Source organism: Delphinapterus leucas, chromosome 13 (genome assembly GCF_059928025.1).
Source record: "Delphinapterus leucas isolate spDelLeu-1000000601 "Yukka" chromosome 13, BTC_Dleu_Yukka2, whole genome shotgun sequence".
In the NCBI taxonomy this organism is placed as follows: domain Eukaryota; kingdom Metazoa; phylum Chordata; class Mammalia; order Artiodactyla; family Monodontidae; genus Delphinapterus; species Delphinapterus leucas.
This window is the reverse complement of record NC_143141.1, coordinates 28032942-28059589: the sequence shown is the minus strand read 5'-3', so window position 1 is coordinate 28059589 and position 26648 is coordinate 28032942. Positions and strand designations below refer to the sequence as shown.

The window sequence follows — 26648 nt, the reverse complement described above, 5'->3', positions numbered from 1 at the left end:
ACATTTAGTTGTTTAATATGATGACATTTTCCATAACCTTTTGAGGCAAGTATTATTATCTCTACATTAGTGGTGGTAGTAGGGAATAAGCCATTACGATATTAAGTAAAAGGCCTAAAATTATATGGTTGAGAAATGGTAAGTCTTTCAACACACCAACGGGAATCAACCAGATAACTTTAAAAAGAAAGAACACACAAGGTATCACAGAAAGTACACAAACGCTAAGTAGATTCAGACACATAATTTGGCTCGTAGTTTGTAGCACCCTATTGCTATAGAACGTAAAATGACAAAGCATAGAAAAATTAAAGCATTTTTTAAAATGTATTTTTATAAATAAATTAGCAAACGTTCATATATATACAAGTGATATTAAAGGTAGTAAAAACTGAACTTATCTATTCAGAGATGATATAATAAATTATTTCCTTTGGTAAGTACATATATTTTTTAAATAATAGATGATTTTTGTGATGAGTTGAATCACACAAGTATACTGAGGTTTTTAGGAGACAACTCTACAATATTTCAATGAATCACTTAGCTCCCTTCTCAGAGGTAAATTCAGTTCTGACAAAAACTATAAGATCGACCAGGATGATTTCTGATTCCTGCACTTCAAATAGGTTTGATCATGCAGAAGAAGATTTTTTTAAACTAAATTTATGATTGAATTGAAATAGTCAAAGACTAGGTGTTTATACAGAGTGGAAACAAAATACAGAAAGAAAAAGTAGATAAGGACAGCAGAGTAGCCCTATTTAATGTGGGATTAAAAAAAGTGGTAAGTAAAAGCACAAATGACTCTACTTAACAAAGTCTAATTAAACTGTATGGAGAAAGACTTATGTTGCACCATCTTGACAAGCTTGGTTCACAGGTTTAGACTTTTAAAAAAATTAAATGAACTGACATTTGCATCATTTTGAAATTAGTAAATATTGTCTATTTCAGCCTCAGATGCCAGGAAACTCAACTAATTTGAAATAGGATTTAGTCTTTCAGGATCATATGAAGCTGTTTAAGACCTTTGGAACAATTATAATCTCCATGGCAACAAAATATTTTGCTAGTTTTTTGTTTAATGCTGCTTTCACTGTATCTAGATCACGCCCAGTACATAGCAGGTGTTCAATAAAATTTGATAATGTGTTCATCCTATCATTTATTATTCAACCATAGTTTATTGAGTAAGAATTCTTACCTAGGGATGTGCTTGGGTTGCAAAGTATAAATAAGGTCAAGGAGCTTAGTGTGATGAAGCCAAAAACAGGAAATACAACACATCTTGTTGCAACCTAGAGGAAACTGCTGAGTTTTATAGGAGTATCAAGGAATTCCTTTTCAATCTGCTTATAAGACAAGTTGGGGAGAAGCAGATTTGGGAGCTGGACATGGAAATGTGGATGAGTGTGAAGGTAGAGGAGCAGGGACCAGACTGCCTAGGTTTTGATCCTAACCTTGTCCTTACTAGCTGGATGACCTTGGGCAAATTATTTGCTTTCCTCCCAATGACTCCTCATCTCTAGAGGATGGATACCAAACAATAATACCTTTCTAATTTATTTTGCTCTTTTTTTTTAGAATTAAATGATCTAATGTATGTAAAAGACAGAGAAATATTCTGACACATAGTAAGCACTCAGTAAAACATTGCCATTGCTACTTTTCCATAACATTATTCTCATGATAGAAACCAGTATGTATTATATTGGCATCATGTTTTATATATTGTTTGCTGAGGATGCACATTATATTAGGGTTAAGTACTGAGATGATGGACTATTTCTCTTTGATTAAATAAGATCATACTCTGGAAGGAAGGAATCCTGGGGGAAATAATCGAAACATAAGAATACACAAAAAGTCTCCCATATATTCAAACTGTAGCCTACTAAAAGCAAATTAAATGACAATATCAATAGATGCAATTAGAAGTATAGACTTTAAAAACTGGATCTATATTTTATCCAAATATGTTTCAAAAAAAGCAGTTGGCCTCATTTTATTCTTAAGACAGAGAGGCAGGAGTAGATGTTTCAGAAAAGCCCAAATGAACTTTTTGGCCAACCCAATAGAAATGACAACAACCTCTGCAATCCCGTTTTCTTTCTTTCACCAGGGCAAGCTATTAAAACCTCACTAGTCTCTAGTTTCTTTATGTTTAAAATGTGGCTAGTAACACTTAGTTTATCTCAGAGCATTGAGTAAGAATCAAATGAGATAAAAGACATATTTTAAATACACTTGAAAAATGATAAATTAAGGCACACAAAGGCACAGATACAATGAAAAGTGTTAAACAGTTTTTCAAGGTTTCATAGATAAATACATTTTATAGGCAATAAATAAAGGATACAATTGACTAATTAATCTATACAGAAATTTTACTGCTTGAAAAAAAAAAAGCTTTTCTACTGCCTTCAAGCTGGTTACAAACCCAAATAGCCACACCTCTCTTGCAATTGCTGCTGTATGGCAGCCACACTTTTCTTCAAAAATGGATTTTGTACCTATCCTTTATTAGTAGCTCTTTTATTTTATGTCCCTGTGTGGTGACACTTTAAGAAACAAGACAGGATGTGAGTGAGAGGGGCCAATAATGTAACATTGCATTCTGGGAGGTTGATCCACCTGAGAAATACTGAATGTAGAGATAAATGCAGTCAAAACTTTAGTATCGTAAGAATGATGACAATTTTAGATTGTCAAGTAGATCAGCTGGTAGTTATGGAGAGTGCAATTAAGTAAGGGTGGGCAATACTAGTGTCACATTTCAACAGAATCCAATAAATGGACACTAATGGACTTAAGAAAACAAACTTGAAATTTTGAGACCCATCTCTCATCTTGGATATGAGTAAATCAGAAGGTACTAAACCAGAAATATTTTGAAGAAGATTTTCAGAAAGCTATGATAGTTTTGCTTTTATTTTGCTATTGTGCTTCCCTTCCCCTTGTTTATGATCAACTATTTAAAATGCACTTTAATTAAACAAAAAACCAAAAAAATAAGATTGGTTTCAACCTGCTTCACTTTTCATTAACTTTCCCTGGAACAATATACTGGCAGCCTGGACATTGCTCCTCAACATTTCACTTCCCTGAAAACGAATGGTCCCTTTCAATTCACATAATCTCATCACTTTTTAAAGTTGGGATAGTTAAAAATATAAAGTGGTAGAATAATTGTTTCTATTCCCTTTATACAGCTATCTTCTTTGTATATTAGTTCTCTGTTAATTTATCTTTGTCTGCTTTAAATTCATTTTATCAATCCATTCATCTACTTGGCACATTAATTTAAAAATTTCAAACTTGTCTACCCTGACATTCAATTCCTTGTCAAGTACACTTTTTTCCCCTTAATCCCCATATCTGACTGGGATCATTTTTCCTTCACTCTACAGAATTGTGTTGTAGTATAGGAATGCTGATGAAATATTACTTTTATTTTTGTTTGTTTTAAAGTATTATAAAATATCTTAATTTTTGAAGATTACTATTTGTAGAATTTTATATTTATTGCACTGCTTTAATGATATAATTCCACTGTCTTCTGGATTCCACTGATTTTGCTGAGAAGTCAGATGTCAGTTTTACTGGTTCTTAATTTAAAATACTGTCTTTAAAAAATTGTTTTCTTGAATATTTTCCCTGTTTTTCCCAAATATTTTACTATGATGTTTATAGATGTCATTTTATTTTCATTTATACTACTTGGTGTTCACAATGCTTTATGAATCTGTGTTTTGGTATCTTTCTTCAGTTTTAGAAAATTCATGGTGAATATATCTTCAGATATTACTTCTACTCCATTTTCTTCTCTCCTTTTCCCCTATAAATCAAATTGTATGCAGGCTAAACTTTTTCACCACTTTGCACTTGTCTATAATGCTCCTTTCTGTGCTGCCTTATTCTTTCCTCTCTGTGTTTCATTTTGAATATTTTCCACTAGATAGCCTTAACTTCAGACTGGATTTGAAATAGGAAGGCCAGAAAACTTGAAGACAGGTTGAAAATAACTAGTCAAAGTGGAACAGAAAGAGAAAAAAGAGTGAGAAACAAAGAAGAATAGAGCATGGCTGATATGTGTTACATCAGCAAATGAAAAACTTGTATGTAACTAGTATCCAAGAAGGAGAGGAAAGATAGGATAAACCAGAAGAACTTTTTGAAGAAATAAAGAGTTGGGGATTTCCAGATTGATGAAAGATATTATTGTATATGTGCAAGAAATTCAGCAAAACTCCAAGCAAATAATATACAAAGGAAACCACACCCAGCATGTTATAAATTAATTATTTAAAACCAAAAAAGGATAAATCTTAAGGGACAAGGCTAAAAATACTCATTACATATAGTAGAACAACAAAACGAGTGACTAATGATGTCAACATCCCATCAGGGAAAACATAAATAAATAAAAAATAAAACATAAATAAATAGAAAATAAATACTAATTTTTAGCTACAATTTTATATTCAGTAAAAATATTGCTTAAATTTTAATGGATTTTAAAGGACATTTCCAGACAAAGCCTGAAAGTATTTGCATCTAGTGAATGCACTATAATAAATGGTTAAACTAAATTCTTCAAGTGGAATGGAAAACAGATAAAAAGCCAGATTTATATATGTGATGAAGACCCAGAAAAAGAATATCTCTAGGGAAATAACAGAACATCATTGTTTTAGTATTTGTATTTTTATATTTTTTAAATTGTTAAAAACCTAGTGACTCTTTAGAGTAAAATATGTTAGAGGGTTTATAATACAGAAGGAAGTAAAATATAAGATGTCCACAAATATTTGAAGGGAAGTAAATATATTTTACTGTGATATGGTTTGATGTTTTGTAAAATGATTATGAAATATCATATTATTATGTATTAATATCTCTAGCATAGCAAACTCAAAAATATATAGATAATAAGTCAATAAAGGGTACACTCACCACAAATAGGCAGAGGACAAAAACCAAAGAAATAAAAACAAAAACACTAATTTGAAGAGATACATGTACCCCAATGTTCATAGCAGCATTATTTACAATTGCCAAGATATGGTAGCAGCCTAAGTGTCCATCAACAGATGAATGGATAAAGAAGATATGGTATATATATACACACAATGGAATACTACTGAGCCATAAAAATGATCAGAATTTTGTCATTTGCAGCAACATGGATGGACTTGGAGAGCATTATGCTAAGTAAAACAAGTGAGACAGAGAGACAAATATGGTATGAGATGACTTATATGTGGAATCTAAAAGATACAACAAACTGGTGAATATTAAAAAAATAAGCAGACTCACAGATAAAGAGAATAAACTAGTGGTTACCAGTGGGAGAGGTGAAGGGTAATGTAGGGGTAGGGGAGTGGGAGGTACAAACTATTGGGTGTAAGATAGGATCAAAGAGGTATTGTACAACACAGGGAATATAGCCAATATTTTGTAATAACTGTAAATGGAAAGTAACTTTTAAAAATTGTATAAAAAATTAAATTTTTTTTTAAAAAAAAGGTATTGCCAGGAAAGTAAGAGACAAGATTGTTAATGAAGAAGAATAAAATATTTAACCAGGAAACTTGTATAAAATTGTTCAAGAGGATGAACAAAAAAAAATCAAAAACAAAAACAAATGGGATAAATTAAAACCAAATACCAAGACAGGAGTCTTAACCCAGACAAATCCATTATTAATTTTATATGTTTGAATTAAGATTCTTCATGAAAAGGCAAGGATTTTCAGACCAGATGATGAAGTAAGACCACATTATATGTTGCTTATAAGAAACACATTAAAAAAAAAAGACATAGTGGCTGAAACTAAAATGTTGAAAATTACATACTATGAAAACACTAAGCTAAAGTAGGCTGTAGTGGCTATAATAATACCTGACAAGGTAGATTTCAAGTCAAATGTATTACCAGAGTTAAAAAGGGTATTTTATAATTAAAGGAGGATCAATTATTCAAGAAGATCTAACAATCTTAAGTGTTTACCCACTAACAGAGCTATAAGATACTTGAAGAAAAATTGACAAAGCTAAAAATAGTAGACAAATCCATAATAAATGTTAAATATTTCAATAATACTCTCTTAGTAATTGATAGAGAAAGTGTAGACAAATGAGTAAAGATACAGATATTTGATCAGTACTATCAACCAACTTAAGTTCTGTGGATCTAATTGACCTAACTGACATCTAAAGGACAAATACAACTTACCACTGAAGCTTAAATATTCCTCTCAAGTGTACATAGTACAATTAACTAAGGTAATTAATAAGATGGACCATAAAAACAACTCTATATTAGTATAATTTAAGCAGAGTCTATTTTCTGACCCATGTTTATTCCAAGTACTCTTTATTCTTTTGTGTAGATCCCTATTTCCATTTGGTTGTTACTTTCTTTTTGTCTGAAGAACAACATTTAACATTTTTCAGTATGGATCTCCTGGAGATAATTATCTCATATTTCATGTTATAAAATATTTATTTTGTTTCCATTTTAAATGATATTTAACTAGGTATAGAATTCTACACTGGGGAGCATAGAGAAAAATGGAGCAGTAGTGGAAAAATGGAGCATAGAGAAAAATGGACCCTCAAACCTAAATGCAGGGAGAGAAGAAAAGGAAGGATAGAAAGAGCTTCAGCCTGTAATGCAGCTCTGACAAAGTATTGGCCAGGATGATCAGAGCCTCAGGACAAAGATGTCCCATTTAAGGAATCACATATTAGGCAGGAATATGTATCATAGCTCAAGTACCTGAACAATGTTCAGTCATTGGCTGGGAGTAGTCTGGGAAGAGTGTGGTTTGATAAAATGTTCTGGAAGATCCTTAAGTTATGGCAATTGGAGGCTCTCAAGTAACTTTACTCTTTCCAACACAGATTCTCTCTTGAAGAGAGTTCTGAGTGGAGCACTCCCCTGGCTGCCACAGAGACATCCTTATCCTGATATAGAGCATCTTTGATAAGGCTACAACAAATATCTTCCTTACGATGGAAGATCGAATACTTTCCCCTTGAGCTCAGGAACAAGACTGTCTGCTTTCTATTCAGCATTGTATCAGAAGTGTATATATATATATACACACACACATATATATATTTATGCCATATATATGTATTATATATTAATATAAAGGTATATTACATCTGACTTTTGAAGGATGCAGTATTCTCTCATATCTTTAAGGATAATAGCAGTATTTCTTCCCCATAAATAAATTGATTCTCTCAAGTTGCTTTGGTTTGTTTTCATATTATTTTCTTTCCTGGTGATCTTGATCAAGCATCTTATGTATAAGATAGGGATACTAAAAAGCAAGGTCAACTAACAGGTGTGTGGGAATACTTGGCCTCTCTATCCTTACTGTAGACTGATCTTGCTGGCACTTAGTGTAGAAATCCCTGGTGATAATATTTTTTATTTAGTTATTTTTTCATTTGCTTGGACTTCCCATATATTGTAGAGAAGATAATGTCCGTCTCCTGCCTTGAGTGTGAATACCTTTGTCCCAGTTAGAATACCAAGTAGCAGAAAAAGCCCTTGGGTGTTCCTTAATCCTCATGTGATTGTCTCCCAAGCTTCAACTTTTCCTCCAAGAAAGAAAATTTATATTTTACACTCTAGAGTATAATTCTGAGTCTTCTCTTAAGTAGGGAAGTTACAATCTCCTGCCTGCTTGGAATGGGGGAGGATACTTGGGTATAATTTCTTCTCACTTAGACTTTCAACCAGTCCACCTGCTGTAAAGGTCACCTTCCTTTACCTTTCAGAGTTTACTGCCACCAATTAGTATGGCTTCTGGAAGCTCTATGGGGATAGGTTTACTTCATTCTTAAATTTCCCCACTGCTAAATTAAGGTTCTGTCTTCCCAAGCTTACTGCATGTAAGCAGAAGGCACTGCTATCTCTTTAATCCTTTTAGACATTTAGGCTATATGTATGTATACATGTGTGTGCAGTTTTTCTGTCATCCCATGATCTCATGCTCTTGGGTTTTACTTTGAGGTTTTAAATCCAATAGCTTGAGTTCTCCTGGTGCTTGTGACTGATGACTTTCACTTACTATGAACTTTGTAATTTCTGATTTTGAGCTTGTGAGCTCATCTTAATCTGGCCTCTTTTGATTTTCCCCTTTATAAATCCTACATGGACCAATGTGTCCCTCCAGAACAATTTTGCATTTGATTTCTAGACTCCCTAGGATTTTCATGACACCAGGATCATTTTTTAATTGCTACTTTCTCAGCTTAGGATATCCCCATATTATGAGCATAGTGTAAATTCATGTTCAAACACATCAAAGTTGCAGGGCTACTCTTTTGATTTCTTGTGAGAATTGTTGCCCCACACAGAGTTATGACAAAGGCAAGCTTAATTTTCTCTGGTGGCAGATTTAGTTAGTTCCCTTACCACTAATACTAAAGGCCTTTGACAGAATCTACTCTATAGGAATTTTGTACGCCTGAAAGCACAGTACTCAAACCATCACTATTTCAATAATTTCACAGGACTGTTGCTGTATCATCTTATTTACCTCTGTCTAGTGCTCAGTGCATTCTTCACTTCTGGCATTTAGAATGCCCCCCCCTTTTTTTTTGCAAACTATTGCATAAATTTTTAAATCATTTTATCTGTAATCTAGTTTTTCAGAATAAAAATAAATAATTGCAATTCTATTACTGAAGTCCAACACACAATTTAAGTAATGTTATAAAGAAACCATAATTTATATTTCTTAATAGTGATATGTGTTCATCAAGATAAAGAACTTACTAAATAGGACTGGGGTGTATTTCCTTTTTCATTACCCTTTATGAAAATCTCTAAGCTTTTAGTGCTACTATATTTGTTCACATCTCAATCAATCCTTTAGACCTATATTTACATTGGTTATTGGTTTGCTGCACTAGGCAAAGATTTTCTCAGTCCTCAAAATAAACTCTGTTTTTTTCTATCTTCTCATCTACCAGGTGGAAATATTCTAATGTGTCTTAAGTTATATCTTTTTGCTTGACATTGTGCTCCCAGCTTATCCTTTAGCGGATTCTCTGTAATAAACCGAGAAACAATTTCTAGCTTTACCTACTTTCATGCACCTCCTTAGGAATTCAGCATTAGAGGTCTGGTTGATTTGTGAGGCTGTCTTTTTCAGTTGATGGTGAGGATGGCTCATAGTGACACTTTGAAGCTACTCAAGAAGCTGAATGTGACATCCATGGCAAGTCTGTGTTCACAGCAGGAGAGATCTTGTGCTCAGCTCTGCTCTATTGACCCTTCACTCAATTTGTCCTTTCATGCTATAAGCCATGATTCAGAAATAGATACTGGCTTTCTCTGTTTTTCAAGTATCTACCACTTGCCAAATAATATATACAAGACAAGTTTGCCCAGGAAGAAACTTGTATAATTTAATGACTGATTCATAACAGAAGTCACTATATTGTTAAGGGTTTTCTTCCAGGTGTATATTATAAAACACATCAGTTCATCAATTATGTTCAAGAAAGTGTGTGGGTATATATCTCCTTAGGAAATTACATATATATATATATAGCATGTGTGTGCATGTCGATTTAGTCCGTGAATTCATATAGTTTCATGGGTTAAATATCATCAATATTCTGACATTTAAGAATTTATATTTCAAGCCTTATTCCCTCTCCACTCATACAATCCAACTGTCTAGTCAATATTTATATCCAACTGTCCAATCAGTATGTGATAGAAAGCTCAAATTTTCTACTTTCAAAACTTACTGGCTTTATATCTCATTTTTTGTTCTATACCACTCTTCTCCATTTCAGGTGGTCCCATCATTTCTGTTGCTCAGGTGAAAAATACTGAAGTTTTCCTTGACTCTTGTTTATCATAGTCCCATATCCAATCAGTCATTAACTCCTGTTTACATTTCATCAACATATGTCTAAAATCTAAAACTTCTCAATACCCCCACTATCAGCACAAGATATTCAATTGTCTCTCACATGAATTATTGTAATAGCTTCCTGAGTGTTCCTAGTTTTACTTTTTCATGCTTCCTTCCTACTGCATATTATCAATACTTGAACCAGAGTAAATTTTTAATAAGTCAGATTATATTGCTGCTCTGCTAAAAAGTCTATGGCTCCCTATGTCTCTAGTATAAAATAATAGCTAAGAACAATCTTATTATGTTGGCAGCATTATCACAATTTTACAAATGGAGTAACTAAAGCACAAAAGGGTCATTTTCTTGACCCATACTCTCTGGCTAATAATGGTAGTATATGATTTGAGGCCAGGAAGTCTTTTTGCAGAGTCTACGCTTCCAGCCATGATAATATATTATCTCTCAGTAGCAGGTACCTAAGAAGCCCTAAATGTTTGCACCCATTCTCTCCCTACTTCCCACTGACTTCTCTTACTTCATTCTCCTTTTAGTTTCCCATTTGTTCAAACTGAACTTGATATTCCCCAAAGATTCCAGGCATAATTCTGCATCAGGCCCTCCTCCTGCACTGGCTCTTCCCTCCTACTAGAGCTTTCCTGTACCAGAAATTCATTTGGATCACACTCTTATTACATAACTTCACTCAAATGTTGCCTTCTCACTCAGATCTATCTTGCCTTTATCGAAAATTTCAACATCCCCCTCCCCTGGCCTTACACCACTATAGATCCACACAAAACCTATCACCATAGGTTTTGTCCATAAACCTATCACCCTCTAATTAGTTGCACTTAGTTTATTTTGGTGTCATGTAGAAAAAAACAGAGAGGAAAATAAAATTTTTAATTTAGGAAATAATAAAAGTTAAATTTTATGTATCTTAATCACTCTTTAATTTATGGGTAGCCTTTTCCTCGAGTTTACTGTGAAATATTTACTAAGAATTCTAAATTGTGATAAGTGAAAACACTTGAATTTGTACTGCAAAGCTAAGGATAGACTGAGGTAGAAATTTCCAATTTTTTAAGGCTGATTTTAGCGACAAAATAAAGTAAATATAATGAACATTAACAATTGACATTTTTATTACCATTATCAGGCTCACTGTTATTTCTCCTCCAAACAGTTTTTTACCATATATAATTCCTTTCATAAAAGATGAAAGCATTTTGAAAATAGGCTATTAACAAATATTTATTGAGCACTTCCTAAATCTTAATATGTTAAATAAGATCTCAGTCATCACAAATGTTTGAGGTTTTTTATCCCATATTTTTATAAATAAGTAATTCAATTTACAGAGTATAAATGTCTCACTGAAGTTTATCCAGTTAGTAAGTGACTTATCCAGAATATAAATTCAATATTTTCTTCCACTAGAGAATGAGCTCATTGCCCACTGACATCCCCAAATTTCTCCCACCCATTCTCATTACTGAGAAATGAAAACCCATGTGTACATATCAGTTAACCTAAGAATATTTATTACTGTGGCTAGTGTCATTTCACAATGTCCATCTTCCTAAATGTTTTAAAATATTAGCCTAAGTCTAATATAATTATTACCTTTTCTATTGATTTAATTGCTTCCCAGGATGTCAAATGTGTTTTTATGTACACTGACATAATTTATAAAGAAGAGATCAAATGCAGGGCAGTCTGTGCTGGCAGTCAGACACACAATCACAGAAATGTAATTAATTCCTGCTCATTTTTATACACTTCTTATGCTCTGAAATTCTTTTGAGCTTGGCTTTTCCCCAGGTATATAGTTTGTGGTCTCTGATATTCAAGGATGTTCTTTGTCAAACTATATCGTCTCAAGTAAGTTTACTTATGTGGATTGAAGTTTGTAAAGCAGAATGACTTTCAGCTTCCACATCATTTCTTGAATGCTACCATAAATTAGTTTGTAATAGAGTTAAATATTTCTTGAACGGACTAATATCTAGACATTCATTTTTAGCATAAAAGAGACTCTCCATCCTTCCCTTGTATATTCTCTACTGATAGTTTGCATTTGAATTTACTTTATAACATCTGTGTAAATAAGATTTTTTAAATAAAATTTGAAGAAAACAGAGAATTGAGATTTAAGATTAACATGTTTCAACTACTTTTTAAAGTAGTTGAATAAGAAAGAAGCTGTAATATCTTCTTAAAAAATAATATTGAGAAACAGGCTAAAACATGTTGGATAACATCACAGGGAATGATATTCAGAACCAAATCAATATAAGACAGTTGTAATGCCTCAAAAATATGTTTTTGTTAATTTTTTTAAAAATTGTGAAAAAAAATAGTAAAACTCGAATATTAAATTAGCCATACAACTGGCTAACTTCAACTGACCTGTAATTTGCTTTTTTGTAACATGGAAATAATAATGCCTGCCTGTCCTTCCTCACAAAAATTTTACAACATCAAAGCTGTTGACAAATATGAAAATATAAACTACTATGGAGAAATCAAACCTCCTTAATCTATCTGTGCTGCCCTTTTTGATTTGGCCTACCCCTATATTACCATCCTCACCTCCAAACACATTCTATTCAACAAAGTAGGCTATTGTAATTTTATTATATTATGTACTGTTACCACAACCAGTTGGAAACTTTCACACCTTCTAGCCTGTAATCCTATTTCCCCATTGAAGGTGTTTCTTCATCTGAATTTCTCTCTCTTCTACTCATTTCTGTAGCCTATTCTGTATCAGTCAGTGTACAGACAGGAGAACTAAAACATCTTCTGGATGTTTCAAGCACATAAACATTTAGTCACAAATTATTTTAGATGGCCTAAAATTGCAAAAAGGAAAAATGAAGATTTCATAGAAATGTGGAAGATGCTACCATCCTAGCTGGAGCCCACTAGTCTACCTTTTCATCTGGAGCCTCCCCTGTTGTACTGCCAATGGTGTTGCAGCCCACAGTTTCCTGGAGGTACCCAAATCTGCTGATTCTTCTACTGCAGTCAGAGTGAGAAATGACACTTTCTCTTTTATATTCCCTTATTTCCTATCAGGGAATCCCAATAACAGCAACTGAGTAGAAAACAGCTGTTGAGGGAGTCTAGGCAGTGTGGTTTTTAGGTCCCCTGTGAAACTGTGGAGAGCTAAGGAGGATGGGAACAGAACTTGGAACCAATACACAATATCTGTCAGAGTGCCTGTACTAATTGTCTAGGGCTGTTGTTACAAAGTATTACAGACTGTATGGCCTTAAACAACAGAAATTTATTTTCTCACCATTCTGAAGACCAAAATTTCAAAACCAAAGTGTCGGCAGGGTTAGTTCTTTCTGAGAGCTGTGAGGGAAGTTTCTGTTCTAGAGCTTTCTCCTTGACCTGTAGATGGCTGTCTTCTTCCTATGTCTCTTCACATTATCTTCCCTCTGTGTGTGTATGTCCAACTTTTCCCTTCTATATTGGATTAGGGCCCATCCTAATGACCTCATTTTAATTTTATTAAGTCTATAAAGATCCTATCTCCAGATCAAGTCACATTCTGAGATACTGGAGTTTAGGACTTCAACATATGAATTTTAGGGAAACATAATTCAACCCATAAGAGTGTCCTAATATGGCAACTACATAAATGATTCATAGCCCATATGGGAATTTATTGAACTTTTCTATTTGTATGTTTTTTTCCCACTACTCTAGGAGGAATCTTGTTTTCTCTTTTAACTTTGTCTAGTAGCTAGCTGCTTGGCACATCAGAGTCTCAATATATGTCAGCTGGTCAATCGTTATAGATTAATGGAGCTAAACATTTAATGTTACATTAAAGGCTTCCAAAACTAGAAGTCAGTTTGCATTTCAAAATTATTCAACATTGCTTTCCTATGTTGACTCTCCCATTAATTTGGCCACTATCAATCTATTGATATTCTATACATCAGACACTGATTTTACAAGACATTGAAATGTTACACACTGAAGATAGAAATTCAGATAAATGTGTTACTCCTTCGGAAAGCTGATATTCAACAGGAAGACAGAACTAAATCAACAATATTCTCAAAGCTTAACAACTGCTCTTAGAAAAATCCCATGCTCTGGGAGTAAAGGTGCACTGATTAGAGAGCTGATCTTTCTACAGTACTCATTTCAACTCCCAAATATTGATCATGATGCTCATCCCACCACTAACACCCTCCACATTACTCTCTACCTATCTAATATATATCCATCAATACTTAAGTTATTTGTCCCTCTGTCTCTATAAACTAATACATGCTAAGTTCCCTACCACAGTGCCTGGAACTTTCTTTCTACATTTCTCTCCATTCCTCTCTCCTGTCTTCCATTCTGCTTCATCCTCTCTTCCTCTATTTCTTTCATTTATCACTTCATTTCAGCAAATTCATAACAATTACATCCAGCTTTGCTAAAACCTGACATACATGTTGATTAAAATTAATGTGCTATCCAAAATAATGCCATCAAAACCACAAGCCTTTGGGGAAAATAGAATTTAGATTTATATCTGAATATTTATAATCAGAATTTTATAGTGTATTTTCTTTTATGCCTTGTATAGTAAGACTTGCATATATACATTTATTTTTAATGTCAGTAATTAACTCATTGAGTCCTTTTCTTGTATTATATTTTTTTATTTTTTATTTTTTCGGTACTTGGGTCTCTAATTGCTGCGGCCTCTCCCGCTGTGGAGCACAGGCTCCATATGCAAAGGCCCAGCGGCCACGGCCCATGGGCCCAGCCGCTCTGCAGCAGGCGGGACCCTCCTGGACCGGGGCACGAACCCGCATTCCCTGCATCGGCAGGCGGACTCTCAACCACTGCACCACTAGGGAAGCCCTTCTTGCATTATTTAATCAATCTTTTTTAATACGAATACTAATTTTAAAATTCTATAACCATATATATCCATTACATTACATTAAATTGTATTGTTCTGAAATGCTCTTTTTGTACAGATTTGAGAAAACTCATTTCTGGTCACAATTCTTTCCTCCCAGAGTAAGCCACCTGGAATGCACTGTGCTCATATTAATTTGTCCATGTGCTATTATCTTTCCTATATGCATATTGGATAAATTTGAAAGCAAAGTATGAATAAATTGAGAAAAAGTAAATTATGTTTGTTAAGAGGATTGGCATTCATAACTGCTGTCATCACCATCACTATTATATAGTTATCCAGACAGACAGAATCCACCTAAAATTTGTAAGGATGCAAGACACAGAGAAGATATCATAGATTCTAATACCTCTGTGAAACACTGAAAAGGGTAGCCAAATATCATAAAGCATTCCCTTTACTTTATGCCAATGGGGACAGAAATATTCTAATATACATGATTTACTTGTGGAAAAGTTCCAGACTACATATAAAAACAAATGATTAGGACTTCTCTGGTGGCGCAGTGGTTGAGAGTCTGCCTGCTGATGTGGGGGACACGGGTTCGTGCCCCGGTCTGGGAAGATCCCACATGCCGCAGAGTGGCTGGGCCCGTGAGCCATGGCCACTGAGCCTGCGCATCTGGAGCCTGTGCTCCGCAACGGGAGAGGCCACAACAGTGAGAGGCCCGTGTACTGCCAAAAAAACAAAAAACAAATGATTAATTTATTAAAAAAAAACTGAGACATTGGATTTGAAATCATGAATAAAATCACAAAAATATCCATTAAAACATAAACATAGTAATATGTTGTCTTTCAGCTAGAGATGGAGATAGATGACCAATAGCAAGGCTAAATGTAAACACATATGATCTTTTGAATTAATATAATGTGATATTGAATTAATCATAATATTTAAATAGTATAACATTGAACTCCATTATGAATAAATATTTAACTAAATTATTGAGAAATTTGGAATGCCAATTGTTGAATTGTTTTCTTGTGCCATGTGTTTATGCTACATATGAGAGGGCTTTGCATTTAGGTATGAAAAAATGACTTGAAAAATGCCCACTAAGATTTTACAAAGAAATATATTGTACTTAGGTCCCTGTGCATGAATCTGTGTGTAGGTCTGTGTGTGTGTATGTGTGCACGTGCCCATACACTTACACACTTGTCTGGCATTTCCTATTATGTCAGAATTCAGAGTAACCCAAACATCTAATAGAACAATTTGTTACCTTGGTAGAATATAAAAGCATTAATGCTCATTCTTAGCTTTTTTTGATTTGTATTACTGCTTATTCTAAATATTTATATTAAACTTTTATAGCATTTTTCTACTCTTTAAATGGCTAAAATATAGCCAATTAATACTTTACACAGAATGAAAAATTTATAATATTTAATATAGTCTAGTATTTGTACCCTGTGTTTTTATTTTATAGGCACCTGTTATTTTCTTATTTTGTTCAAATAGTATTTTGATTCATATTTATTCTTTAAAATTTGAAAGCAATACCCAATTACATTTATTGAAATATATACTTCTCATAATTTTTAATAATTTTGATTAATTTTGAGTTACTTCAGAGCTAAGTAAGATTTTTTATATATAGTCCTGTTACTCTTTTAAGTTTCCATTCAATAATTAGAATTCTCCAGTTTTGAAATCAACTCAATGTATAACAAAGATACACCACTGGTAAAATAAATTTTTGTTTGTTTCCAACTGACCATTCCTCTCTTTGACATCCTGAGGAGTTATACTTCTATGTCCTCTGGCTATTTCTCCTCAAAGATTTTACCCACACCTGGGTGCCAATAGCGTAAAATTTACCATAAACCTACATCATGTTAGGATTTTCTAAATTTCAGTACTCAAATACATTTAGAATAATAAATCACTGTTAGGTATGTGATATATATGAGACATAAGCTAACTTATCCTTCTTTTCTTAAAAGGAGTGCTTGCAAAAACAAATATAGATCAATGGAACAGGACAGAAAGCCCAGAGATAAACCCACGCACATATGGTCACCTTATCTTTGATAAAGGAGGCAAAAATATACAATGGAGAAAAGACAGCCTCTTCAATAAGTGGTGCTGGGAAAACTGGACAGCTACATGTAAAAGAATGAAATCAAAACACTCCCTAACACCATACACAAAAATAAACTCAAAATGGATTAAAGACCTAAATGTAAGGCCAGACGCTATCAAACTCTTAGAGGAAAACATAGGCAGAACACTCTATGACATAAATCACAGCAAGATCATTTTTGATCCACCTCCTAGAGAAATGGAAATAAAAACAAAAATAAACAAATGAGACCTAATGAAACTTAAAAGCTTTTGCACAGCAAAGGAAACGATAAACAAGACCAAAAGACAACCCTCAGAATGGGAGAAAATATTTGCAAATGAAGGAACTGACAAAGGATTAATCTCCAAAATTTACAAGCAGCCCATGCAGCTCAATATCAAGAAAACAAACAACCCAATCCAAAAATGGGCAGAAGACCTAAATAGACATTTCTCCAAAGAAGATATACAGATTGCCAACAAACACATGCAAGAATGCTCAACATCATTAATCATTAGAGAAATGCAAGTCAAAACTACAATGCGATATCATCTCACACTGGTCAGAATGGCCAACATCAAAAAATCTACAAACAATAAATGCTGGAGAGGGTGTGGAGAAAAGGGAACCCTCATACACTGTTGGTGGGAATGTAAATTGATACAGCCACTATGGAGAACAGTATGGAGGTTCCTTAAAAAACTACAAATAGGGCTTCCCTGGTGGCACAGTGGTTGAGAGTCTGCCTGCCAATGCAGGGGACACGGGTTCGTGCCCTGGTCTGGGAAGATCCCACATGCTGTGGAGCGGCTAGGCCCATGAGCCATGGCTGCTGAGCCTGCGCGTCCGGAGCCTGTGCTCCGCAACAGGAGAGGCCACAACAGTGAGAGGCCCGCGTACCGCAAAAAAAAAAAAAAAAACAAGAAAAAAAAAACAAGACTACAAATAGAACTACCATACGACCCAGCAATCCCACTACTGTGCCTATACCCTGAGAAAACCATAATTCAAAAAGAGTCATGTACCACAATGTTCATCACAGCTCTATTTACAATAGCCAGGTCATGGAAGCAACCTAAGTGTCCATCAGCAGATGAATGGATAAAGAAGATGTGGCACATATATACAATGGAATATTACTCAGCCATAAAAAAACGAAATTGAGTTATTTGTAGTGAGGTGGATGGACCTAGAGTCTGTCATATAGAGTGAAGTAAGTCAGAAAGAGAAAAACAAATACCGTATGTAACACATATATATAAAACGTCATGAAGAACCTAGGGGCAAGACGGGAATAAAGACGCAGACCTACTAGAGAATGGACTTGAGGACAGGGGGAGGAGGAAGGGTAAGCTGGGACAAAGTGAGAGAGTGGTAGCGTATATATGGACATATACACTACCAAATGTAAAATAGATAGCTAGTGGGAAGCAGTCACATAGCACAGGGAGATCCGCTCGGTGCTTTGTGACCAGCTAGAAGGGTGGGATAGGGAGGGTGGGAGGGAGGGAGACAGAAGAGGGAAGAGATATGGGGATATACGTATATGTATAACTGATTCACTTTGTTATAAAGCAGAAACTAACACACCATTGTAAAGCAATTATACTCCAATAAAAACGTTTAAAAAAAGGAAAAACAAAAAAGGAGTGCTTGTAATATCTAATTATGCTCTTTAAAGAAAGATGAATCAATCTGCCACGAGTAGTATAGTTGCAAGGCTTAGCTTCTTAAAAACATTAATGTGAAATAACATAATTCTTTCAAACTGAGCTTTTCTTACTTTTACCAGCATGCTACACAAAATGATTTCTTACTTTTACCAGCGTGTTAGACAAATTTAACAAATAAATGACATTTTAATGCAAAAAGAAGAAATGTATTGGCTTAAATTATCATATTTATAAAACCATCAGAACAAATAAATACACTCACTTAAAATTATTTGAGGGATTAAGTAAGAACCTTAAATATGTTATTAAGTAGGAAACCAATATTTTAACAATAAAGAATAATGTAGTTTGCCTACTGTGTACTGTTCTGGGTTATTCTGACATTTCAACTATACATACATATATTTATGTATATATATATATGTTTCTGTTTGACTGCAGTGTAAAATCTATGAATTAACATGAAGATTTTTGAAAAGAATGATTACTTTTTAACCAATGTTATGCTTATTTTTCTTGACTTTATTAAAATATAATACGTGATGGGAAATGATATAGTTTCTCTTCACATGAAGATCACATAAAACAGTGATATTTCATTAAAAAAATTTTTTTTCCACCAAGTTACTCACAGGTTTGTCATTAGTTACAATAAAAACCATAAAAAATTAATATGCCTCAGGTATTACTTATTTACTTAGGTGACATGCCAATTGCCAAAATTCTGTCATGCTAACTTTTAGGAGAATTAATAACATTTATGTTGAGAATAATGACTGCATTGCACTTGTATTTATAAAATATAAAATACTGTGAAACCATACTTTTAATTCTCATTTTATTTGTCTACATTTAAGGTAATTTATCCAATTACATCATGATTAAGTAACAAGAACAAGACATACTTATGCCCTAAAAATAACTATAGTAAAAACAAACAAAAAAAGCTTGACAAGAGACAAACGAATGTTTCAGACACTAGACACTAAAGTATGATTTTGATTACAGACACAAAGAAAACAAATGTTATCTTTGATATTAACTCAGATTTTCTGCCTATTACATTTTTTTTTTTTATTCTAAGATCAGGTATGGGAAACCAAGCAGAGTCCAAAGCCTTACTGAGATGAGGAGGTAGAGACTAGAAATCTGGAGAGGCTGAGATGGCTGAAACTTACAAAGTTAGGTTCTAGAAAAAGGGAACTACGAAGAAAAATAAATCCAGAAATATGCTTAGTGTCCCAATTGATATTTGCTGAATATGAAATTATGCAAGTGTGGAGAATAATTCTAAAAGCCCAGGAAAAGAAAAAGTGAAAAATTGTAAACTTAAAACTATTTTCACTAATCACGCAGGGCAAGTAGCTATTGGAGGTATTTACAGGCCAAATGAATAGTTTTTGGTGACCACCTGGGCCCTTTAGTGGAGACACCAGAAGACTCATGTCTTAGTAATAGGGCTGAACTATCCCTGGAGAAAATGTTATAGTTTATATTCTCTACAACAGCTAGTATCATATTGACTTGCAAATAATTTAACAGCCAGACAAAACAAACTACAGCACTCTTTAAGAAAGAAAACAAAATCCAGTCACTCAACAAGAAAATACCATGACCAGTATCCTACCAAAATATGACAAGAGGCAGAAAATTTCCCAAAAGTGTATCAGTAAATGTAAAGGCATAGCAAGATAATAAAATAGAAGTATTTTTTAAAAAGTACCAGAGCCTCTGTAATCCATGAGGAAATTTCCATTTGTCCAACATATGTGTGATTGCAGACCAAGCAACAGAGGACAGTGTGGGGATGAGAAGAAAAATTAAAGTAATAATAACCATTTTTTCCCAATGTGTGTGTGTACATATGCACACATATATAACATACATTTATACATATATATAAAACATTACATATATATTTCTTCCACTTTTATTCTTTGCCCTTTTTATTATTTTTTTCTGTATGCCTTTTGATGCACCAAAATTCTTAAAATTTTTTAATGGAATTCATTTATCTTTTTTTACAGCAAGAAATTTGAGTCCTTTTAAAGAAATACTTGCCCATCTGAACTTGAGGAAGCTATACTATTGCTTTCTAGAATCTTTGATACACCATTCACTGTTTCCATATGGAAATCGAATGTATCAGCACCATCCCTTTCACAATGTATTGTAGTGCAACCTTATGTGTACTGATCTCTATATTTGGTGTCTTTGATCTAATTAGCTATTCCTGTGACAATAACCACACTATCTTAAATAGATATTAACAATTTTCAAAAAGCCACCCTAAGTCCTCAAATTTGTTCTTTCAAACATGTTTAGGTTATCATGGGATGCTCGCAATTTGATATGTAATTTGGATTGTGAATTTACACACATCTGCTAAGACTTTTACTGGGACTAAACTAATTATTCATGTTTGAAGAAGATTAAAGTTGTTTCCATTTAAAAGCTTCAGCTTTATGAACTTCATATATTCCATTTACTTAGCTATTCCTAATGTCTTATTTAGGTTCCTGAGGTTCTTTTAGGTTCCTTAAGTTCTTGGAAACTAGAGTTGCCATGGCATAGTGTCCTATGTATCAATAAGTTTGATATGTTAATATTTTGCTGAGGATTTTTATATCATGTTCATGACAGAAATTGAGCTATTAACCAAAATGATCTACCTTTTTCAGGTTTGTCTTTTGTTTATTTTATTTGTTTAGTTTTAGCAAAGTTATTGGGTTTTCATAAAATTTGTTGGAAAATGCTTCATTTTCCATATTTCATTGTTTTGTGTTATTTACTTATTAAATATTTGACACAATTCACCCTTAAATCATTTAAATAATTTTGGTCTGGAATTATATACATGTGTGTGGGTGTGCACACATGCACATGTGTGTGTTAAATTTATTATTTTGTTGGTTTTAAGTTCTCTTTTTTTCTGGATTTGTAATTTTATTTAATTTTTAAATTGATTTACTTACACATGTTTATTTTTTTTTTTTATCTTTTTAGTATCAGTAGAATCTGGAGGAATAAAACCTGCATTCCTGAGTTTGGTATTTTGACAATCCTTATTAGTTTAATTTTTAATTCCTATTTCAAATTTATTGGTATTTTTAAAGAATTTCTAATGTTTTTGATTGTTTTTTCTATTAATTCTTCTTTTCAAATTCTTTAATTTTTAGTCATATAATTATTTTCGATTTTCTACTTCCCTGGGATTTGCTTATCATTTGCTTATATCATCCAAATTCATAAAATTATAATTAACAATTTATTTCAAATTTTACCTTTTTCTGAGTATGTTTTTAATACTAAGCCTGTGGAAAAAATATAGGAACAGGTCTTAAAGGAGTTGCATCAGGATCTAAGGAATGTAGTGTTGGATCAGCTTGAAATGTGCTGATTTATGCAGAACAAGGAGAAATTCTGGTTTCCATGTGTTGACTCAAGTGCCTGGGAATGATTAGCGTTTTTCTTGGTTGGCTGATGTAATCATAAACCCAAAGGTGATTTAACAAAATATAGTTGAAACTCCTGAACTTCCTTGTTATTCTGTAGAAAAAGATGTCAAGAGAAAAAGAGGGAGTGAGAGAAATCAGAAATTTAAAGTGGATCTATCATACAAAACTTGTTTAATCATTCTCTACCCATTTTCTCTAGAAGGAAAAAAGTTCTTTATAAAGACTGTGATTGAGATTTCTCAGCATTTTCAAACAACACGGGGCTACTATCTGCAGGCAGAGAATGCCAGTGGAAGTGATGCCATGAAACTGAGCTCACTGAAATGAATGGAGATGACAGAATCTGTGGCGGCTGTGGCCAAATGGCATGGTTACCATAATGGGCAGCAGAGTCAAAGAATTAGAATTGTTTGGGTCACAGAGATTTTTGATGTGGCTGGTTGACCAAGATCCCAACAATGGAAACAGATGGGCAGCCTACAGAAGTTATATTTGTTTTGCATATGCAGGAAATATCCATATCTGTTCAACAGAATTGACTAGAATCACCATACTGGTTACAATTATAGTACTTAATTCCAAGACTTGAGCCAGCTAACAGAGTCAAAGAACTTTAAATAAAGGTGAAGTTATATCCTCTTACAGAAGTATCCTGCTACTTAACCATGTGTTACCCTGTAATTTTCCCTTTAGTAGACCTTAAAAGAAAATCCAGCCATAGATAGCAACACAGATGAACCCTGAGGACATTATGCTAAGAGAAATTAGCCAGTCACAGAAGGAAAAGTACTGCATAATTCATTTATACGAGGTATCTAAAGTAATCAAAATAATAGAAACAGTGTAGAATGGTTGTTGTTAGGGGCTAAGGGAAGTAAAAATACAGAGTTGCTATTCAACACATATAAAATTCCTATGCAAGGTGAATGTTTTAGAGATCTGCTGTGCAACATTGTGCCTATAGTTAACAATACTGTATCATACACTTAAATTTTTTTTTAATAGGATAGATTTCATACCCCATGTTCTTACCACAGTAACAAAAGAGGCACCTGAGGACAATTTACAAGGGTAATTGTACATTAGCGAAGGGGAAATAAACAGAGTTTATGAAATGCTGGCTTTAAACTGAAACTACTATCTGGAGACCAAAACTGTCATTGTATTCAACCAGTCAGAGAATAGCTTTACGAATATCTGGTAATCAATAGAGTTTCAACTGGGGTTCATTTTACAGTTGGCTCAGGTCTTCCTCAAACCTCTCTGTGGTTATTTCCCCAGTTCCAGAATGTATTGTTTCAACAGACATACTAAACAACTGGCAGCAATTTCTCATTGGTTTTTATGATCCATGGAATGATGATTTATACTGTAGGGAAGGCCAAATGCCTTTATCTACACAAGTAGTAAGTTAAAGGCAAATATAGAGGGACTCCAAAGAGTAATGCTGCCTTCAAGGACTTGAAAGATGCAAGAGTAGTGATTTCTACCACAGCCATATTCAATTTGACTATTATCCTATACACAAAATATGTGTCTTGAAAAATGATGGCTTTTCATTAACTTTAAAAAAAAACCTTCATTATCTAATGCTACATAATAAACCACCCCAAAACTCTGGTATAAAACAATTTTATTATTCTAACAGATGTGGATCTTCGAATTTTTTTGTTCAGTAGTCATTTTTAAGCATCTAATAATGTTTATCATTCAGTATGTATTCAATATATATTTTGAATGGTTATAAATTATCTATCAATATTGAACTACTTTAAAATTTTTAAACTGGGCAAACATTTTCACACATCTCTGTTCTTAGACTCTTGGCAATATTTGTCTCCTTGAATGCTTGCATTTATTTAATAAAATATTAAGCATTTATTAAAACATAAAATATTGTAACTATCAGAGCCCAGAGTATCTGAAAACGAAAGCACTTTTTGTAAGTGGGTCATTAGATGTAATCTTAAGAGATTTCCCCCCTATTTATGTTTCTTTGTTCCATACCTAAATATTCTGATAATGGAAGAAAAGAAATCTTGTGTGTTGGGTCAGAGCATAGCATACATTTGTATATCTCAACTTCACGAAATACTGTCTCCAAGATACTAATTAATGGAATTTTTTAATTGGACGCTTTACATATCTTTGGTCAGGGAAACGTTATATAGGAAAATATATTTTGTATTAGTGATATTTAGTATGCTCACAGATGGTAGATTAATGCACAGATGGAAATCACACCTTAGTTTAGAGTAAGTGTCTCTTTCAGTAAGAGTAAATAATACTCCATTTCACGATGGGAGGAGTTTGGTACTGTCGATTTGCTGGTAGGTAAATGGCTGGCATTTCCAAGGTATGATTAAGTATAGAAACCAATGAATTGTCCTTCTGCCAGCAAATGAAACATTTAGCAGTAAAATTAAGTACAAGTTAAATGTACTTAACCCATGCATATTATTCAGTTTTCATTTTTACCATCATGACAATTTGATCATGAGCTCATTGGACAAGACTATCTAGAACTGGGATAAAAGCTTACTAACATTCAGGCAGTAAGTCATTTTGCTAACCTTTCTATTCAAGGTATCTTCACTATAGAAGTCCTAAGGGGCAAACCCTTAACTTATTCTGAGATGTCCCCAAACTCCACCTTCCTATGAATTCATTTGTTCTTTATATACAGGAGCTCACACTCTAAGCAGAGTAGAGATGTACTGTTTAAAGATAAATCTTTGTATTTGACAGCTTTGTGGTGCTTCAGAGATTCTAATGAGCCGGGATATAAATTTGTAGCAGGTCACTCTGGCTGATGGGAATAAATTAAATAACTCTCCGTTTACCAAACTCCAATTGTTTTTTACCCTCAGCAGGCAACTAGTTAAAAATAACCCCCATTGCAGCACACGTATAGGATATTTCAGCAGGAAAAGTCACTGTGGGAAGGTGAAGAATCTGCTTACACAGTATACATATGGCTTCAGGACATTCTTGTGCCCAATCTCTTTTGTACACTTTAATTGGCATTGTTAATTAGATTTACCTAATGTAACGGCTAGGTGGGTCAGAGTAAGTTTGGGAGAGGCAGCCTGGATTTCATGTTCACTTGGGCTTCATGTTATATTAGGGCCAGTGGAAAACCACTGGCCCTAATATAAATGAGAAGATTTAAAAATAAGATTTAAAAATAAATGAGAAGATTTATTGACCAAAAACAGTAAAGCACAGTTGTATGATTGCTATGGGTCCCATGCTGCAACAGAATTTGCCTTAGACACTGAATTAATCATGTCTCCACAACTAGTCCATATAGTCCACGTAGTCAAATGCTTCTACCACTGTGTGAAAAGCTGGAAACCCTTCTGAATGCATTCAGAGCTGGAAACTTCTTTAGTTACTTACTAAATAGGTAAAAATAGCATATCTAAATAGAATATATTTTTCCTCAAAGGCAGTCCAACTAAAACTTAGTCCTCTTAGTGCTGGAAGGGATAGAGTATAACTTTTTCCTTCAATTATAAGGTAATATTTTACCCTGTCTACACCACTGGTTGGACAAGAAACTTTAAAGAAGTGTCAGACCACTGAATTATCCCTAAAGCATCTCTCTCTTTTGTGACAATTGACTTAATCATAGCTCTCTTAGAAGGTCGGATACTTGCCCTTCAGGTTGTGAGGGATGATGTCATCAACATGTTGAACAGAATATCTGTGATGATGAGCAATTATCCTTCCTAGAGACTCAATTTTGGTACAAAACTAGAGGGGTAATTCATTCCCTAAGAGTAGAATGAAATATGTACTTTTGTCACTGTCTTTTGAGAACATTTCCTCCTCTTATTAATTCTTATCACAAGGGTGGGAAAAAAACTAATCTCATCAATAGATATATAATACAAGATAAAAGTAGCTTTATTAATTTGCTCAAGTAGGGAGACTACATCTGGACAGCATCTGTAAGCAGATTCATCACCCAATTAAACTGATGATTATCTGTCATTCTCTAATTCCCATCTGTCTATTGAGCCAATTGAAGTGGATAATTTAATGAGACTGTGTTAGCAATCATCATTTTCATGTATTTCAAGGTTTTAATGTGGACAGATCTCTGCAGTTCCACCAAGAATGATCCATTTGTAGAGGGTTGTATGTGTGTTGTTTGTTTTGGTTTGTTGTTTTTTTAAATGGACTGTAAACTCTAGGGATTTCCATCTGACTCTTCTTCCAAAATACAGATTCCAAAATAAGCTATATATATTTATATTTATATATTTATATATGTTTACAATTACAAAGTCCCAGAAATTACAGTGAGAATATATGTGGTGATCTATTTGGACATACTGAGGCATTTCTTCTTTTTTTTTGTTTTTAAAGCATCAAAAATTAGCTCTTGGGGCTTCCCTGGTGGTGCAGTGGTTGAGAGTCCACCTGCCGATGCAGGGGACACAGGTTTGTGCCCCGGTCCAGGAAGATCTCACATGCCACAGAGCGGCTAGGCCCATGAGCCATGCCCGCTGAGCCTGTGCGTCCGGAGCCTGTGCTCTGCAACGGGAGAGGCCACAACAGTGAAAGGCCCATGTACCACACACAA

General features: G+C 33.8%; 1 long non-coding RNA gene across 1 annotated transcript in view; it reads right to left on the bottom strand.

Moving 5' to 3' along the window:
• The window catches only part of LOC149747713 (uncharacterized), a 43961-nt gene extending 17313 nt beyond the window's left edge, over positions 1–26648 (bottom strand). The window contains exon 1 of the long non-coding RNA XR_016395386.1: positions 1–26648. This exon is cut by the window's left edge and continues 2848 nt beyond it. This is a non-coding gene — a long non-coding RNA (uncharacterized LOC149747713).